The sequence below is a fragment of the Pleurodeles waltl genome, chromosome 10 (assembly GCF_031143425.1).
Source record: "Pleurodeles waltl isolate 20211129_DDA chromosome 10, aPleWal1.hap1.20221129, whole genome shotgun sequence".
Taxonomy (NCBI): Eukaryota; Metazoa; Chordata; class Amphibia; order Caudata; family Salamandridae; genus Pleurodeles; species Pleurodeles waltl.
The window spans coordinates 403,424,271-403,443,906 of NC_090449.1; the positions used below are offsets into that span (position 1 = coordinate 403,424,271).

Consider the following 19,636-nt stretch of genomic DNA (forward strand, 5'->3'; position numbering starts at 1 on the left):
ATGATAAAGGTCCTAATTTAGAGAATGACGGATAGGTTACTCTGTCACAAACATGACAGATATCCTGCCTGCTGTATTATAATCTCCATAGGCTTTAATGGAATCGTAATACGGCAGGCAGGATATCCATCACTTTTGCAATGGAGTAACCCATCTGCCAAACTCTAAATCACGCCCCAAGTCTTTTCAAAATTCCAAAATATGTATTTCTATACCATGTGGCACCTTTGACATTAATATTCCACAATATAACACTGTACTGAGAAATGCATGTTAAAAGTGATATATTTTGTACACAAACATAGAACCATTTCTGCCCCCACCCACAATGACAGTGCCATTAGTGAACTAAGAAGCAAGACAGTTGTCATGTGAATCCTGTATGTGGGCCAGATTGTTTTTTTTTATTTCAAATAGATTTATTAAATTTTGCATGCAACATACATAAATCAGGAGACATACATCAAAGAAAGAATGTAACAAACAAGATGCAAAGTAAATTGGTTATACATGAATTGTCTGATAAAAATCAACGTATATCCTGAGAAATAATAGGAATACAAGAGGGAAAAAGTAACTTATTTAGGAAAAGAACCAAGGGCTGTAGCAGAACAATTGAGCTTGTATATATCAGAATGTGAACAACATATATATATATATATATATATATATATATATATATATATATATATACTCATAATATAATAGAGTACCAAAGAGCAAAGAAAAACAGATTTCAATTGAGATGCATGCAAATGCTATGTCTGACAATCTTTGCTATATAGAGCAATTGTTAGAGAAAACCAAGTACCGGTACTATTTAAACACCACATTTATATATCCATAGTTTTGGGTGACGCAGGATCTTCGTGGCAAAAACTATGTAAATGAACTATATTTGGATCATTAGGGGGAGCTAGTGAGTGTTTAACTGATCATTGAAAGTAGAATTAGATAAAAATTGGAAAAGGAAGTTCAAAGAGGTTTTTTGTTAGCGAAAAAAGATATCAAGTGTCCTCCATAAGGGTCTATATTGTGATTTCCAAGGGGAATGTTGTAAGGCGAAGTTGTCAGCAGCTCCTATGTGTATAATCCAATTCAGCCAGGATTTAAATGAGGTGGCTGAAGTATTTTTCCAATTAGTGAAAATAGATCTGAAAGCAGTTATTGACAAAATGTCTAAGAGCAGGGCATCATTACTGGAGGATAAACAAGAATCAAGAAATCTCATAATAATAGTGTTAAACTCAAGTTTAAGTTGAAAGCCAAATAGTGATGCGAGAAATTTGAATACCTTTTCCCGAAAAACCTTTACAACACTGCAGTAAAAAGTGAGTTTTGGTAAGTCTCTCAGGCTTTTTTTACAATTCCAACAGGTTGGATCATCTTTAAGGCCAACTTTATGCAGGAGGTCCAAAAAATTCCATTGAAAAGACAAAACTTAGTTTGAGAAAAGGCTGGTATTATTTTATGTGAAACAACTGATTTCCAAATTAGCTTCCAGTTCTCTTGGGAAATAGAAGTGTCCGGGGACCATTTCTCTTGAGTATCAAGATTCAGATTTGTGGAGGATGGTTGTAAAAGTTTGTAGTATTTTCAGACCTGATGTCCTTGTCTGTTAATATTGGATATCAGCTCAGGAAGGGATGGGTTATGGAGGGGTGGCTTAACCTTGGGTATACAAGACTTATTTGAGAAAGTCATAGAAGTCTATGTTATCTAGACTGAATTGAGTTTGTAGTTCCCTAAAAGAGAGTGGTTGATTTTTTAGCTTAATTGTGATAGAAAAGTGGATCCCTTTAGAGGACCATGATTTCCACATACGTGGTGTGCCTTTGATCTTGAATAGGGTATTGTTCCAATGAGAAAGTAGGTTAGAGCATTTTATCAGGATATCTAGTTTTGTACTTAAATATAATAAGCCTTTTTTAGTGTTTGGACTTTTTGCCTCGCTGTCAAAGAGGGTTCAGTTTGGAGGTTAGAAGCAAAATGGGGTGGGAATCTTTTAATGCTGCCCTTTTGATTAGCAGCCAAGTTGGGGTGTAGTTTAGTGTTGGGTGGAACCACAAATAACTTTGTTTGAGCAAAAAGGCTGTTTGATACGATCTAAAATTTGGAAACTTTACTCCGCCACAGGAAACTGGAAGTCTCAGTTTTTTTAATGAGATTCTTGGGTGTTTATTTTGCCAGATGAAGGAAGAAATACGTTTGTCAAGTTTACGATGAAACTCATAAGAAAGGGAAAGTGGGAACACGGATTTCAAGTAATTTACTATAGATGTCATCATCATTTTTATAGTCTCAATGCGCCCCCACCATGTAATGAACTTTGGGTTCCAGCCGTCAAGAAGCCTTAGGACTTTTTATATAGTCAACTTGTCAGTTTGCCATGTTAGTTCAGCGTTTCCTATAACTTCTTTAGAACAAATATTATTTAGTCCTTTCACTTCACTTTAACTGTAAGATTGTTAAACACCAGCTATGGAATTGTTCCACTGAATATTGTAAAGGACGAGTTCTAATGTTAGGATAAATAAAGAGGTAGAAAGGGGGAATCCCTGCCTAGTGCCCTTTCTCACTCTAGCACTAGGAGAGTTGTATAAAGTCATGAACATTTTATGAAACTCCTCTCCGATATTGAATTTAGATAAAGTTTCCTTTAGAAATACCCAATATATTTACAAATGCCTTTTCAAATGTATGGCATAGTAGTCTGGTATTATAATTTGTATTTGGCCTTTCATGAAGCCACCCTGACACACACAAAACATTTTAGGTAATAATGGTTCTGGATGTTTGGAGAGGATTTTGACATATGTCTTAGCATCTAGGTTGATTAGGGAGATTGGTCCATCATTTTTGGCTATTTTACCATCTTTTGGTATAACCACTATGTTGGCTTCATTTGCTGTTGCCAATACCAGAACCAGAAGTAGCAAAATATTGGAAAAGATGGAGCATTGTAGGGATCAAAGAGGAGGCAACTGTGTTGTAGTAGTTCACTGTAAAGCAATCAGGGTCTGGGGCTTTATTGGATTTAAGGGATTTGATTGCAAATTCAATTTTATAAGCAGTAAGGAGTGTATTGAGTTTCTAGTTGACTATCCGGCATAGTAAAGGTAGATTTAGTGTATCTAAATAGGCTTTACAGGCCTCTTTGGAGATCTGAGAGTCTTCTCAATATAAAGATTCGTCTACGTTTTTAAGCACATCTAGGATTTTTAGTGGATCATCTGTATATGTTTTTTTTAATCTTTGATGGAGATTATTTGTTTTGTCTGTGGTTTACGTAGGCCACAAGCATTTTCCCTGCTTTATTAGCTTTGCAAAGTTTTAAGCCTTTGAACTTATTAATCCAGATCCCCACCTTTTTACTTAGTAGTCTGTAATATTCATATTTTTTGTTCATGAAAAGAGTGAGGATATTTGGATCTAGATTAGACTTCTGACTGTGGCTTTTAGTGGGTCCCAAAAAGTAGGTGGCTCAATATCAGATGTGTAATTCTCCTTAATATAGTTAAGGATAGCTGGTTCTATGCGCAATTTATGGGAGCCATCTTTAACAGAATCATCGCTGAATCACCATACATTTGGGTTTAGGGTTGATCTCTGAGATTGTTAAAGATACACAGGAATGGTCTGAGATTAGTCTGGGTAAAGCCTACTGGATATAGCATTGTGTAATCCTGAGTGTTTGTGGAAATAGAATTTAGAGGTTTTCTTCTACATAATTTGAGAAATAATGGGAGTTTTGACTGTAGGTATGAACAAAGAGTAGCAAAGTATAGGGAGTACCATAGGTGTAGAGAGTACCAGTAGGTAAAATAAAGTTGAATCTAAATATTAACCGTTAGTACTTCAAGGAAATCAGCTTTGGAACAATCCCCTTATATAGTGACATAAGTAATACAATGAGTATCAAGAGTTAAATGCAAGGAATGAATCGCGCGTCTTGCCGATTCGAATGCCACCATGCAAATGCCAAGAAATGGTAGCACACACTGAATAACAAGAGTTTAATGCCAGGAATGAATCACGCATCTTGCCGATTCGAATGCCACCATGAAAATGCCAAGAAATGGTTGCGCACACTGTTGCCGACCCGAATCTCAAAAGTCAAATGCCAAGAATGAATCGTGCGACTTGCCGATTCAAATACCAACATGTAAATGCCAGAAACCAGGAGCACATTCACACGCACAAGGAAAATCTTTCAACATGAAAGCTAGGCCCAAAAACTCAAATGCATTTGAAAACGTGGTCGGGGGCCCAGCCTGACCTCCGTCTTACCGCCCTGTTCAAGGATCACCAATACAATGAAGGGCAAGGCCTGGAAGGTCAAAGTAGGCCTCCGGAACATGAGCTCAGGAAGTTGCTGCTGCTCTGCACCAGGAGCTCTGAATACTGAGCACGTGGAGCTGGGCTAGCTCCCTTATATAGAGTCTGGCCCAGCCCACAACCACACCCAGTCATGCTGCAGAGAAATCTTCTGGAAGGCCCTAGAAAGGGACCACACTCTAACACACTCAGTAAGTCTGCAGCAAAACCTTGCAAAAAAACAGTTATTGCAAACATCATTAATAGTGTTTTTCAAGGTTAAAGTCTGCAATGCAAAAGGTTAACACACTGCATATAAACACAATGCATGAATTATGCTCTTGCATAAAGGCTGGGTTTGTGCATTTCAGTCGCCCGTAGAGCGCTCACTGCCCTGATGTTGGCAGTACTCCCCTCTCCCAAGCGCTCTCTAGGGCCTGGTTTGCCTGGGTTAAGACGATGAAAACGTCTCACTAGTCGTGGAGCATGAACATCAGATGCGGAAACCCATGAGTTACTTTCAGGACCGTAACCTTTCAGAGAGCTCAGATACCACAGGTTACGACCTCGAAGTTTGGAATCCAACACCTGTTTGGAATCCACTTCCCCCTGTACTAGAACTTGAGCTGGTTGTGAGTGTACCTTCTGGACTGCTTTTTTCAGGAGGGAAGTATGGAACACTGGATGAATACGCAGTGACCGGGGCAACTGCAATTTATAGGTCACTGGATAAATTTGCTGGAGGACAGTGTAAGGACCTATGAATTTGGGATTAAACATGTGTTTTTTTTAAAGTCTATATGTCTTGTAGAAAGCCACACTTTATCACCTGGTTGGTACTGAGGCCCTTCACAATGTTTCTTGTCATAGTGCTTTTTGTATTTTTGTTTAGCTTTTTCTAAATGCTGTTGAATCAGTTTCTGGGTTTGGTGGAGGTGTTGAATTGTTTCCGACACAGCTGGTGTAAGAGAACTTTCTTGAGGAATCGTGATGAGCAAGGTGTCAGGATGATAGCCAAACAAACCAAAAAAGGGTGTAACACCAGTGGAGGTGTGAAATGAGTTATTGTAGGCTAACTCAGCTAACCAGAGCATTGATGTCCAGGAATGAAGTGCTTTCTCAGCGTAAGCACGCAGATATTGCTTCAATGTCTGATTTAGTCTCTCAGTTTGACCATCTGTTTGAGGATGATGGCTAGTAGATAGTGTGGACGTGACTTGAAGTGTTTTGCACCATGTTTTCCAGAAATTGGTGGCAAATTGCAACCCTCGATCGGAGAGAATCATTTTCGGCAGCTCGTGATAACGAACCACTCTATTCAGTAAGATGGTTGCCAATTCACTGGAGGTGGACAATTTCTTACAGGCAATGAAATGTCCATATTTCGTGAGACTATCTACCACCACAAGGATTGTTGTTGAACCACTGGTAGTCCTGTAATGAAGTCTAAAGATATGTGTTCCCAAGGTCGAGGAGTTGGGAGCGGATGCAACAACCCTTTCGGTTTGAATGGCTTGTCTTGATGCGAGCCCAGACTTTGCAGTTATTTACCATTGTTTTGATGTCTTTTGTCAGAGTAGGCCACCAAAAGTAGCGTTGGATTAATTCAAGAGTTTTAGGAGTACCTGGATGACCTGCCGTAGGTATAACATGCAACCAATGAAATACTAACTTGCGAAGCTTGGTAGTGAGCACGAACAAACAAGAGTCATGGAAAGGTAGTCCTTGCTTGATTGATCTTTTGGGATCTGCTTGAGCCCATGCCTGCCATTTCTCAATGGTGAAGAAATTACGGATGTCTTCAAAGAAATCTTCAGTTTTTATGATGCATAGGACTTTGTCTGGAGCAATGATAGCTCTGGAAGTTTGGACTGTAGGCAACGTGATAGACTCTTGGCGGGACAAGGCGTCTGCTTTGCAATTGTCTTTACCATGACGAAAAGTAACCACAAAATCGAATTCGACAAAAAAACAACATCCAGCGTAATTGCTGAGGAGTCAAAAGTCTGGCTGAACTCATGAACTGGAGATTGCAATGATCAGTATATACTGTGACAGTGTACTTGGCACCCAACAAATGATGTCTCCATTCTTTAAAGGCGTCACGGATGCCAGAAGCTCTTTTTCAGCAATGACATAGTTCTGTTCGGCTTCATTCAGCTTTTGAGATATGTAGGCTACAGAATGAAGTTGGCCAGTGTCTTTACTTCGTTGTGACAAGACTGCATCGATTGCCACATCAGAGGCATCGTCTTCCACTATGAATGGACGATCCACATCAGGGTGAGTCAAGACTGATGTAGTGGAAAAAGCTTCTTTCAAAGTTGAAAAGGCTTGGTCAGCTTCTGGAGACCATACACATTTTTCATTCTTTCTCAATAACTTGGTGATTGGGGCCACTGTTTGAGAGAAATGGTTTACAAACCTGGGATAAAAGTTTGCAAAACCCCAGGAAACATTGTACATCTCGAACAGTCTTTGGAGTGGGCCACTTAGATACAGCTTGTACTTTCTTTTCTGCCATGACCATACCTTGAGGGGTAAGGATAACCCCTAAAAACTCAACTGTGGTAACATGAAACTCACACTTGGTTAGTTTGCAATATAAATGATGCTTTCGGAGAGCTGTGAGAATTTTCTTGACATGTTGCACATGTTCGGTTTCATTGTCAGAGTAGATAAAAATGTCAGCGATATAGACTATTACAAATATGTTGAGATATTCTCTAAGAACGTCATTCAGGAAAAAATGAAATGCTGCTGGAGCATTGCACAGGCCAAAAGGCATGACGGTGTATTCAAAGGGACCATGGGGGTCATTACAACATTGGCGGTATTAGGCGCTTACCGCCGTGCAGAAGACCGCCAATACACCGCCGCGGCTGTGGTAGACCGCCACAGCTATTATGACACACATCACGGAATCCGCCGAAATTCAGACACCCACACAACACCGCCACACCAAAGGTCAGCAATAAACTGGCGGAAACAAATCCTCCACCTCCACGCCAACAGAAACACGCCCATGCTATTACGACCCACGAATCCACGCGGTTGTCTTTCAACCGTGGTATACCATTGGCGGTACACACCACCGCGCTCAAAATACACACACATCTCCAAAACACCGCCACATTGGACAATTCCAAATACACACACCTGATACACATACATACACCACTCCCACACACCCAACACAATATAAAATACACACCCACATCACACACAAACCCCTACAACCAGAAATTCTGAGAGAAGGCCAGAGAGACAGCACAGCTATTGACAACCCCATCACACAGAGGCACACAACACCATCACCCACACAACATCCACGCAAAAAACACCACATACCACTACACTCACCACACTCATCAACACATACACCACCCCACACATCACACACAACACCCCATGTCACGCCAAAGACACCCTCGCTTCTCCGAGGAGGAGCTCAGGGTCATGGTGGAGGAAATCGTACGGGTAGAGCCACAGCTATTTGGCTCACAGGTACAGCACACATCAATAGCCAGGAAGATGGAGCTATGGCGCAGAATAGTGGACAGGGTCAATGCCGTGGGACAGCACCCAAGAAATAGGGAGGACATCAGGAAGAGGTGGAACGACCTACGGGGGAAGGTGCGTTCAACGGTCTCCAGGCACAACATCGCGGTGCAGCGGACTGGCGGCGGACCCCCACCTCCTCCCCCATAACTAACAACATGGGAGGAGCAACTCCTGACCATCTTGCATCCTGAGGACCTCGGAGGAGTCGGTGGAGGATGGGACACTGGTAAGTCAAATCTTAACTATCACATCCCCCACCCTACCTGCATGCTATCACACACCCCTACCCTCACACCCTCCCCTATCACCCCAAATCCTCACTAATCTACCCATGACACCAAGCACCCATCCCAACACCAAGCCCTGCATGACACAACTAAGCATGGGCACCCCTCACTAAAGCATGCCCACTGCACATACCCAGAACACCCCCCCAACCATCACCACACAAGCCCCCACACAGGAATGCCTGCACTGGGGATCACGCACACCCAACCATTGCACACATTACACACACAGATGCAATAATCATGTTCTTATACCCCTGCAGGAACCCGAAGGAACGTCACCACACCAGAGGGTCCAGACAACACCACTCCACCCCCAGAAGAGGCCCACAGTGACGACAGCAGCTCTGCCCCACTGGATCCTGATGACCAGCCCGGACCATCGTGGGCCTCAGGACAGTCGGTTCCCCTTGCCCAGCCACAGCCCAACACCGAGCTGCCACCCTCTGGTAACACAAGCACAGCACCCACCCAGCGGGCCCAAACCTCCCTACCCAGGACAGGTCAATCAGCGGTGTGTCCACCACTACAGGGCACCCAGGCTAACCCACCACCCCAACAACAACAGGGACCTGGGGGCAGTGGTAGTGGGCACCCGGTCCAGGGGACGGAGGCACAGGAACACCGGGGAACTGGGAGGGCTGCTGTGCGACAGAAGGAGGACAGGCCAAGGGAACCAACTCTCCACGAGGCCCTATCCTCCATCATGGGAGCATACCACCACTCCCAGGAGACGATGGCGACGGTCCTGGACAAGTTGCAGGAGACCCTGCGTCTGCAGGACGAACTGTATTTGGGGTTCAGGGAGGAGCTCAGGACCATCAGCTGTGCCCTGGGCACCATCGTAGGGGTGCTGACGGACATTCAAAAGACCTTGAGGGACACCGTGGCACTCCAAGGGGCCCCTGACACTAGCCAGGACGACGAACTGCCCACCACCTTCGCCGGCGCTAGTGGACAGGACACCCCACCACAGGACCACCACACCAGCACCCCATCCCCTGCAGACGGACAACCACCACACAAGCGGGCCCTGAGATCCAGGAACAGGACAGAGCAAGATGGCAAGACCCCCGCCAGGAAATACGACCACCCTGATTGTCCCCCCACTGTCCCACTTTGTCACCCTGTCCAGATTGGAACTGCCCCAGCTCCACTTCCAATGCCCAGATGGGCAGTGCACCTGTGAGACTAATAGACTGGACTCTGCCATGGATATTCCTCCACCATCACCCATCCCCATTTTACAACCTTCCTTGATTTTTTTAGCACTTAAATAAACACCCTTGAAAGCCAAAAAAATCTTGAGTCAGTCTATGATTTGGAACTTTGTATTATCAATTACAGTGTCATAATGGGTTACCCATTGTAAGGCTAACATACCAATGTCACACATCACAAGCCCTTGAAGGATGCAAGCAGTTGACACGTAGGTTACCACACTTGTGAAACTGAAATGGAAGGGTACAACTCAATTAACAAAATAGTTAGTGAAATGTAGGTACAGGATAGAGGTAGACGTGTGAAAGTTAATGTAATGTTAAACCAGAAAATGTTCTCACCTGTGTGTCACTGGAAATATTGCTGTATGACTGACTCCCTGTTGTCGTTTTCTTCATCCTCAGCTTCATCCTCATCACTGTCCACTGGCTCCACAGGCTCCACAGCTGCCACAACACCGTCATCTGGATCATCCTCCTGCAGAAAAGGCACCTGGCATCGCAATGCCAAATTATGGAGCAGGCGATGATGATGTCGCACACCTTCTTCGGTGAGTAGAATAGGGATCCACCTGTCATATGGAGGCACCTGAACCTGGCCTTAAGAAGGCCGAAGGTGCGTTCGATTACCCTCCTAGACCGCCCATGGGCATCATTGTGCCGTTCCTCTGCCCTGGTCCTGGGATTCCTCATTGGGGTCAATAGCCAGGAAAGGTTGGGGTAACCAGAGTCCCCCAATAGCCATACACGGTGCCTCTGGAGTTGACCCATCATATCAGGGATGCTGCTATTCCGCAGGATGTAGGCATCATGCACAGAGCCAGGGAACATTGCATTTACCTGCAAGATGTACTGGTCTGCCAAACAGACCATCTGGACATTCATCGAATGATAATTCTTCCTGTTCCTGTACACCTGTTCACTCCTGCGGGGGGGACCAGAGCTACATGGGTCCCATCAATGGCACCTATGACGTTCGGGATATGTCCAAGGGCATAGAAGTCACCTTTCACTGTAGGCAAATCCTCCACCTCAGGGAAAATGATGTATCTCCTTACGTGTTTCAGCAGGGCAGACAACACTCTGGACAGCACGTTGGAAAACATAGGCTGGGACATCCCTGATGCCATGGCCACTGTTGTCTGAAAAGACCCACTTGCAAGGAAATGGAGCACTGACAGCACCTGCACGTCAGGGGGGATTCCAGTCGGATGGCGGATTGGTGACATCAGGTCTGGCTCCAACTGGGTACATAGTTCCTGGATTGTGGCACGGTCAAACCGGTAGGTGACGATGATATGTCTCTCTTCCATTGTCAACAGGTCCATCAGCGGTCGGTACACCGGAGGATTCTGCCATCTTCTCATATGTACCAGCTGACGGTGCCTGAGAAAGACAACAGCGAAGAACCAGTCACTATTCCTCCAGGTATGTACCCACAGTTACACACAAGACTACACCAGACAAAAAACCCTTCCTGTATGTGTGTTGAGTATAGGCCTAGCTATGCGTGACGCAGTAGTAAATGAAGCCATGTGGGCCCCTGAAATGGCGGCTGTCTGACCTCTAAACTGGGACAATGGGATTGTGGGGTAACTGCGCTGGCGTTGCACACCGTCGCGGTAGGCGGTCGTAGACCGCGGCACGATGCTTCATTGGTTAACATTGGACCCTATGGGTCCCAGGAGCCAATGAACAGGTGTGCCGGCGGTGATGATGCGCATCGCCGCGGACATCACCGCCATTTTCTATCTGTTCACTCACTAGATACCTGACCTTCGACAGGAGAGGACCTACACTGCTAGTGCTGCTGTGACCTCGGTCTGGAAGCGACGATGGCTGCTGCGTCTGGGGAAAGGGCCCCTGCCTTCACTGCACAGGAGTTGGAGAAACTTGTGGATGGGTCCTCCCCCAGTACACACTACTCTACGGTCCTCCAGACCAACAGGTTAGTACACCGGGAGCACGTTGTATGGGCTCGGCCTGGGTGGAGAGGGCTGGGTGGAAGAGGGAAGGGGGCAGAGTACATAGAACAGTTATGCATGGGAATGAATAGGCCACATGGCCAGAGTAGGGAGGGGGCCACTCACATTGACGGTGCAGTTGGTAATGACTGTTCCTCTTTTCTTGTGCATGTCATGTAGGTCAGCGCCCACCAGAAGAGGGACATTTGGCGTCCCATCGCCAAGGAGGTCCGGACCATGGGGGCCCACCAGAGACGGGGCACCCACTGCCGTAAGAGATGGGAGGACATTCGCCGCTGCAGCAAAAAGACGGCGGAGGCTCAGCTGGGGATGGCCTCCCAACATGTGAGGGTTGCCTGTCGCACCATGACCCCCTGATGTTCCGGATCCTGGCGGTGGCCTAACCGGAGTTGGATGGGCGCTTGAGGACATCACAGCAGACACAAGGGGGTGAGTACAACCTCATTCAGCGGACTTTGCGTGCAGTGGAGGGGTCTGGGTGGGGGAGGTGGGCTGTGGGTGTCCCTAGGCCAGGGCGAGTTAGGTAGGCAAGGCCCCTCCGTAATGTAGGCCATGTGGCACTCAACCCCACCTCAGCAGAGTGCTAAGTTGAGGTATAGTTGCCCCTGTGGCATCCATGTGCGCAGATTTCCACCATTGCCATGTAGGCCATGTCCCAGAAATTGCATGTGCAGAGGTCAGGAGCACGGCGTAATGCAGGGGGCTGCTGCGTCTGTCTTGTCCGCCAACGGTAGCGGCATGCCATGCACTAAAACTCTCTTTGTTCTGTCTCCCCCCCTTTTCCTGCTCTCCCTGTCCTTTTGTACATCAGCATCATCAGGCGGAGGTACAGTGGCACCGGAGCACGAGGGAGCTACATCCCACATGGCCATGGAGGGCCACACCACAGACTCTGAATGCACCAGTGGGACGGAGGGTGAGGGGAGCTTCACGTCGGCCACCGGATCACCAACCAGCGACACAGACTCATCTGCCGATGGGAGCACCACCTGTGCGCCCCACTTCTACAGGTACAGCCGCCACCCTCCCTACCAGCACTGCCCTCCCAGCAGCCCCTCAGCGTTCGCCCCGTGCCCGCTCACCCAGGAGGGTGGGCATCACCTTCGCCCCAGGCACCTCAGGCCCTGCACCAGTCACCCCTGCTGCCCTCAGTGAGGAGGCCATTGACCTCCTCAGGTCACTCACTGTTGGGCAGTCTACCATTGTGAATGCCATCCAGGGTGTAGAAAGGGAGTTGCAACACAGTAATGCATTCCTGGAGGGCATTCATTCTGGTCAGGCTGTCCTTCAGCGAACCCTGCAATCTCTGGCCTCAGCACTAATGGCAGCCATTGTCCCTGTGTCTAGCCTCCCCCCTCCAACCTCCTCCACCCAGACCCAATCTCCTGTACCCCAGCCCATCCCAAGCACACCTACAGACCAGCATGCACACAAGTCAACACACACAAGTAGCTCAAGCAAACATAGGCACCAAAAACACCACAGGCACTCACGCAAGCCTCACCCACATACTGACACAGCAACATCCACTGTCTCCACTGTGTCCCCCTCCTCCTCTTCTCCCTTCTCCCTCCCAGTCTCGTCTACACACACACCTGCATGCACCACATCTACAGGCACTAGGACTCGCACCAGGACACCCAGCACCACAAGCCGCTCACCTGCACTCACCACCTCCACTGCCATTTACACGTCCCCTGTGTCCTCTCCCAATGTGTCTGTGACGCCCCCTCCCAAAGTACACAAACGCCGGCAATCACTCACCCAACATCCATCCACCTCACGACAGCCTCCAGTACCTGCACCTGCACCCAAAACACCTAAAGTGACACCTCCTACAACACCTCCTCTTCCTCCACTCCCAGACCCCCTCCAGCTACCCATCCCAGTGTTCGTCAGAAACTGTCCCTCTGTCAAATTGACCTTTTTGCCCCCACCCCCCCTCCAATTCATCAGTCCCGTCGTAGCGCCTCAGCCAAAAAGCCTCCAGTACCAGTGGTGCGTGTTCCAGGTTTTTGGAGTGCACCGGCCACCAGGGCAGGCAGTAGGACCCAGACCCAAGGCACTGGCAGCCCACCCCCTGTAAAGCCTCTGAAAATGAAGAGTGGACGACGGGACCGTCTTAAGACTCCTGGTGGGACAACAAGTGAAATGGGATCGAAGGCGATTGGTGAGTCAGATGTAACTCCAACAAAGGTGGGGAAGGTCCAGAGGAAGTCTGCCCAGCCTGTTGTGAGTGTCACGGCGGAGAAGTACGCCATCATTTCCGGCGGTCCAGACACAACCGCCAGCACCGTCGCCACTGGTCCAGAGACCACCCGCCAGAGTCACAGCCCAGGAGGGCACAAGTATCGTCACTGGTCCAGAGACCACCGCCGGAGTCACAGCCCAGGAGGGCACAAGTATCGTCACTGGTCCAGAGACCACCGCCGAAGTCACAGCCCATGAGGGGCCAGGATGCCACAGCCCCGCTGGGCAATGATGGAACGTCATGCCACACACCAATGCCCATTGTAGAGATCGTCATGCCACACACCAATTCCCAGTGTAGAGATCGTCATGCCACACACCAATGCCCAGTGTAGAGATCGTCATGCCACACACCAATGTCCGTATCAGAACCGCCATGTCAAAGCACCTCTGAACAGGGCAAAGACCGCCATGGCAAAGCACCGCTGAACAGTCCTGAAATGCCATGTCAAAGCACCGCTGAAAAGGGCAAAGACCACCATGGCAAAGCACCGCTGAACAGTCATGAAACGCCATGTCAAAGCACCGCTGAACAGGCCAAAGACCGCCATGGCAAAGCACCGCTGAACAGGCCAAACACCGCCATGGCAAAGCACCGCTAAACAGTCCAGAACCGCCATGGCAAAGCACCGCTGAACAGGGCAAAGACCACCATGGCAAAGCACCGCTGAACAGGGCAAAGACCGCCATGGCAAAGCACCGCTGAACAGTCCTGAAACGCCATGTCAAAGCACCGCTTAACAGGGCAAAGACCGCCATGGCAAAGCACCTCTGAACAGGGCAAAGACCGCCATGGCAAAGCACCGCTCAACAGGGCATGCACCGTGTAGGAATGAATGGACCGCCACATTAGCCATCCTTATCCCATGTGCAGCTGGGACAGTGACAGGACAGGTACTTTCACGTGGAGACTAATCCAGTCTGGGCACCAGTCCCCCTCCAGAACCAGTGGAGACCTGCATCTACTTGAGAGACTGTGGCTTTGCACTCCCCAGGATGGCACAGTGGGCAAACCACCCACTGTAGTGACTTGAGAGACTGTGGCTTTGCACTCCCCAGGATGGCACAGTGGGCAAACCACCCACTGTAGTGACTTGAGAGACTGTGGCTTTGCACTCCCCAGGATGGCAAGGTGGGCAAACCACCCACTGTAGAGACTTGAGAGACTGTGGCTTTGCACTCCCCAGGATGGCTCAGTGGGCAACCCATCCACTGTAGAGACTTGAGAGAATGTGGCTTTGCACTCCCCAGGATGGCACAGTGGGCAAACCACCCACTGTAGTGACTTGAGAGACTGTGGCTTTGCACTCCCTAGGATACATCAATGGGCATGGAGCCCCGTCGTGGATCTGGCTTCGCATTCATGTGGCTGAGGTGCCCCCCCTTCCCTTCCCTCTGAGGTGCCTGTAGTGTTTCTATCTGATGCCCCGGCAGTGTTCTCTCCGATTTTGGTCAGGTATCTATTGTGGGCCTCGCCCATGCATTTTTGGACTGTTGGTGCACGGACATTGTTGTGTACATATCTGCACTACTTCTCGGATTGTATGTGTAAATAAGAGTGATTTTGAGATATATATATCTGTATATTTTTGTATGACATGTATATTGGCACATTACAATGTTTGCCCGAATTTCGCATTGTCTTTGCATTCTTCCGGGGGGATTGTGGGTTGTTACTGTGATTTTTGTGACTGCATTGGTGTGTATGTTGTGATATGCGAGGGTGGGGGTGGGGGTGTTTGGTGGGTGTCCCCCTAACTTTTGCCTCCCCGTGTCGTAGGTGCAGTACTCACCGGTATCTTCTGCGCCTACGTAGCTGTTGGTCGTAAAGGAGCAGAAAAACAAGGGCAGGTAGGATTTGTAATTCCGGCTCCATGGTGTCCTCCTTCCTCGTGGGATGTGTTCAGGTGAGCGTTTTCCCATAGCAAAATTAATTGCTTGTCTGTACCGCTGTGGCGGGCGGTATGTTAAAGTGGCTGTCTTTGTTGGCGGTTTCCGCCAGGGTCATGATTCCCTTTTTTTGTCTGCCGGCCTGTTTGCGGTATTACCGCACCTTTAACACTGTCCGCCAGGGTTGTAATGACCCCCCATATCTTGTGTTGAACGCAGTTTTCCATTCGTCGCCTTCTCTCATTCTGACTAAATGGTAAGCACCTCGTAGATCGAGCTTAGTGTAGATTGTTGCTTTTTTTTACTTGTTCCAGCAAGACAGGAATCAGGGGCAAGGGGTATTTGTTCTTGATTGTGACCTTGTTCAAACCCCTATAGTCAATACAGGTTTGAAGGTCCCCATTCGCCTTAGGGACAAAAAACAAAGGAGAGGCTGCAGGAGACTTGGAAGGGCGGATGAAACCATTCTCTAAGAATTGATCTAGATACTTTCGTAAATGTTGATTTTCATGTGCTGACAAGGCGTATACACAACAGCTGGGGAGTATCGCACCTGGTGTTAGATGAATTTGGAAGCCATAAGGTCTATGAGGAGGCAAGGTTTCTGCTTCTTTTTCATCTAATACATCTTCATAGGATGAATACCGGCAGGGCAACTTTACTTCTTTCTCCGCTGCAGTGGCTATGTAAGAGTTGCAATTTTTGGTTACTTGAAACGTTTGGAAACATTTTTTATTACATAGGGCTGAAGAGAACTCGACTTTCCGTTCTGCCCATTTAATCTCAGGATTGTGATGAGTTAACCAGGGTAAGCCAAGTGTAATTCCATACTGAGGAGCATGGATCACGTCAAAGATGAGTTTCTCTTTATGTTTGGTTCTTTGATTTCCCCCCTCACAGATCACCGACAAGGGGACAGTCTGAAGAGTTACTGGGCCTCCTGTCAAGAGTTTTCCATGTACTGCTTGTATTATTTCTGGAGTCTTTTTCTCTGTGCATGGGATCCCCCATGCGCGAACCAATTGGGCATCAACAAAGTTCTCTGTAGCCCCAGAATCTACAAGGGCCTTCTTGAAATAGTTATTTTTATTTACTTGAACTTTTATGCCCAGCTTGAGATGTCTAGACTGTGAAGGGTCCACAGTGACACCCAAGAGCAACCCTTCTTTACATCTTGGGTGATTTAGTTTTCCAGCTCGACTTGTGCATTGGCTGCAAGTTTCTGGACAGGACCTCGTTTGCTCTTTGGTTTGATTGGACACTCTTTGGCGAAATGACCCTTGCGTCCGCAATAAAGAAATTGTCCATTCTTTCTACGTAGGTCCTTTTCGTCTTTGGTTAAAGGCCTCCTCCTGATTGTTCCGATTTCCATAGGTTCTGGAGTTCTTTCTTTCTGGGTTCTTGATTCTCTATTATTGTGAACACGTCAGGAATATTTCTCAGTCTTTTTGCGTGTTCCCCTTCGTTCTGCTAAACGATGATCCAGTCTCAAAACAAGGTTTGTTAGATCTCGACAATCTGTAGGCTGTGGGTCTATTTGAGGAAGGATGTCTTTTAACTCATCCTTGAGTCCTTTGTAAAACAAGGCTGCTTGCTTTTCTTCAGGCCAAGATGTCTCGGCTACCAGCCGATTAAAGTTAGCTAATTAAGACACTAGATCCTGGTTACCTCGTCGCAAGTCTAATAGTTCACAATCTGCCGACAATGTCACAGTTCTACGATCAAACACTCGTTCAAACTCATGAACAAAATTTCTCCAATTGTAAAGCAGGGGACTGTCTTTACGCACAAGAGGAATTGTCCAGGTGGCTGCGTCCCCAGTCAGGTATGATAACGAGAAGGCCACCCTGGATTGGGCATCAGGGAAAGTGTGTGATCGGCAGGTAAAATGTAATCCCACTTGAACCAGGAAAGATTGCGCTTTCAGGGGATCGCCTGAGAAACGTTCTGGAGGAGCTAGGGGAATGGCTGAAGGAACGTTGAGGGAAATGTTCATAGGAGGATTACCTCCAGAAGCTTCAGAAGAAGGACCAGGCCAAGACACGCCCAAAGGACTTGTTCCTTCTTTTCTACCCTTTCATGCAACTGACTCACTCTCTCAGCTAGGCATGCTGCTATATCCTTTGATGACACTACCTCTGCTTTGAGCTGCGTGATAACCTTGACTAGCTCGTCCAATTTGGCCATGCTGAGATCACACGCAAACCAGGAGGATAATTTGTGTTCTCACTATTCTGTCAGGGAGACCAGATCCTCTGGGCCCGCGTACGCTCCCAACATGTCCACCACTAGACAGCTCCAAAACTCTGATATATATATCACAGAGCCTGAGAGAGTCCAAGCGGGGGAAAAGGGGAATAGGATGGGAACAGCTGGGAAGGAGACCTGTAGGAAGCAAAAGGTTAAACAACACAATATCAAGATATTATCAAATTGATTTTCACTAGACTATGATTCTAAGCATTGTCATACTGTAACCATTGATAACTTAAGAAAGGACTATAACTAGACCTCAAGCCGTCTGGGTACCTGGGAAGGAATCAAGAATGGTTAATAGAACTTTTCATATGAACTTTTCATGAAATGTCACATATTGTCTAGGAATATAAGAACCTTCTAGAATTATTTTCCAGAACAAACATTGCCTCTTTACATGAGGATAAAAGGTATCTGAACATTCCCTGGAAAACAATAGGAATTGTACTAAGGACTTAATATGCACATAGAATGTAACATCTTGAATTTAACACCTTTGCAGAAAATTCAAAAGCCCTGGATAATTGTGTGCACTTCAGGAAACACTACTCATCAACTTTTTAATTGCCATGAAATGATCGCGCACTCTGTAAGCGATCTGAACATCAAGGTTTAAATGCAGGAAATGAATCGCGCACACTGCTGATTCCAACAAGTATATGCAAATGCCATGAAATGATCGCACACTCTGTAAGCAATCTGAACATCAAGGTTTAAATGCGGGAATGAATCGCGCACACTGCCGATTCCAACAGGAATATGTAAATGCCATGAAATGATCGCGCACTCTGTAAGCGATCTGAACATCAAGGTTTGAATGCGGGAATGAACCGTGCGTCTTGCCAATTCGAATGCCACCGTACATATGCCAAGAAATGGTCACGCACAATGAGTATCAAGGTTTAAATGCAAGGAATGAATCGTGTGTCTTGCCGATTCGAATGCCACCATGCAAATGCCAAGAAATGGTCACGCACAATGAGTATCAATAGTTAAATGCAAGGAATGAATTGCGCGCCTTGCCGATCCGAATGCCATCATGCAAATGCTAAGAAATGGTAGCGCACACTGAATAACAAGAGTTTAATGCCAGGAATGAATTGCGCGTCTTGCTGATTCAAATACCAACATGTGAATGCCAGAAACCACGAGCACATTCACACGCACAAGGAAAATCTTTCAACATGAAAGCTGTCCCTGTGTGGAAGGACAGGTGGAAGTGAGGTAATTCCCCTGACGTTGTGCGCCATTGCGGGAGGCGGTCAGGAACTGGCGTGCAACTGCTCATTGGTTATTATCGGGCCCTATGAGGTACAGTGGCCAATGGTGATGTAGGCCGGCGGTGATGGTATGCACCACCGCGGATGTGACAACATTTTCTATCTGATCACTCACTTGCTACCTGACCTTCAACAGGACAAGAACTACACTGCATGTGCTGCTGTGACCTGTGTCTGGAACCAACCATGGCTTGTGTGACGGGAAAAGGGCCCCTGCCTTCACCTTGGCGGAGTTGGAGCGAATGGTGGATGGGGTCCTACCCCAGTATGGACTGCTGTATGGGCCTCCAGGCCAACAGGTGAGTACATTGTGAGCACGATGCATGTGACATGAATGCATGGAATGGGTGTGTGTGAAGGCCTCGTGTAGGGGGGATGGGTGGATGTCCCCTGGGCAGCATGCAGCTTGTGTGCTGGTCCCTGTGTGTGCAAATGGCAATGTGCTGGGGTATGGTGGGCCATAAGTGTAACAGGCAAGACTGTCTGACTGATGCCATTTCCTGTGTGTATTTCTCTGCTGGTCAGCACCCATCAAAAGAAGGGTATATGGCATGCCATCACCAAGGACGTTCAGACCCTGGGGGTCT

The 19,636-nt window shown here is 47.3% G+C and overlaps 1 protein-coding gene across 2 annotated transcripts in view; it reads right to left on the reverse strand.

Annotated features, from left to right (window-relative positions):
* RHBDL1 (rhomboid like 1) overlaps positions 1–19,636 on the reverse strand; it is a 271,361-nt gene that overhangs the window by 53,196 nt on the left and 198,529 nt on the right. The gene's annotated exons all lie outside the window — the stretch shown is intronic.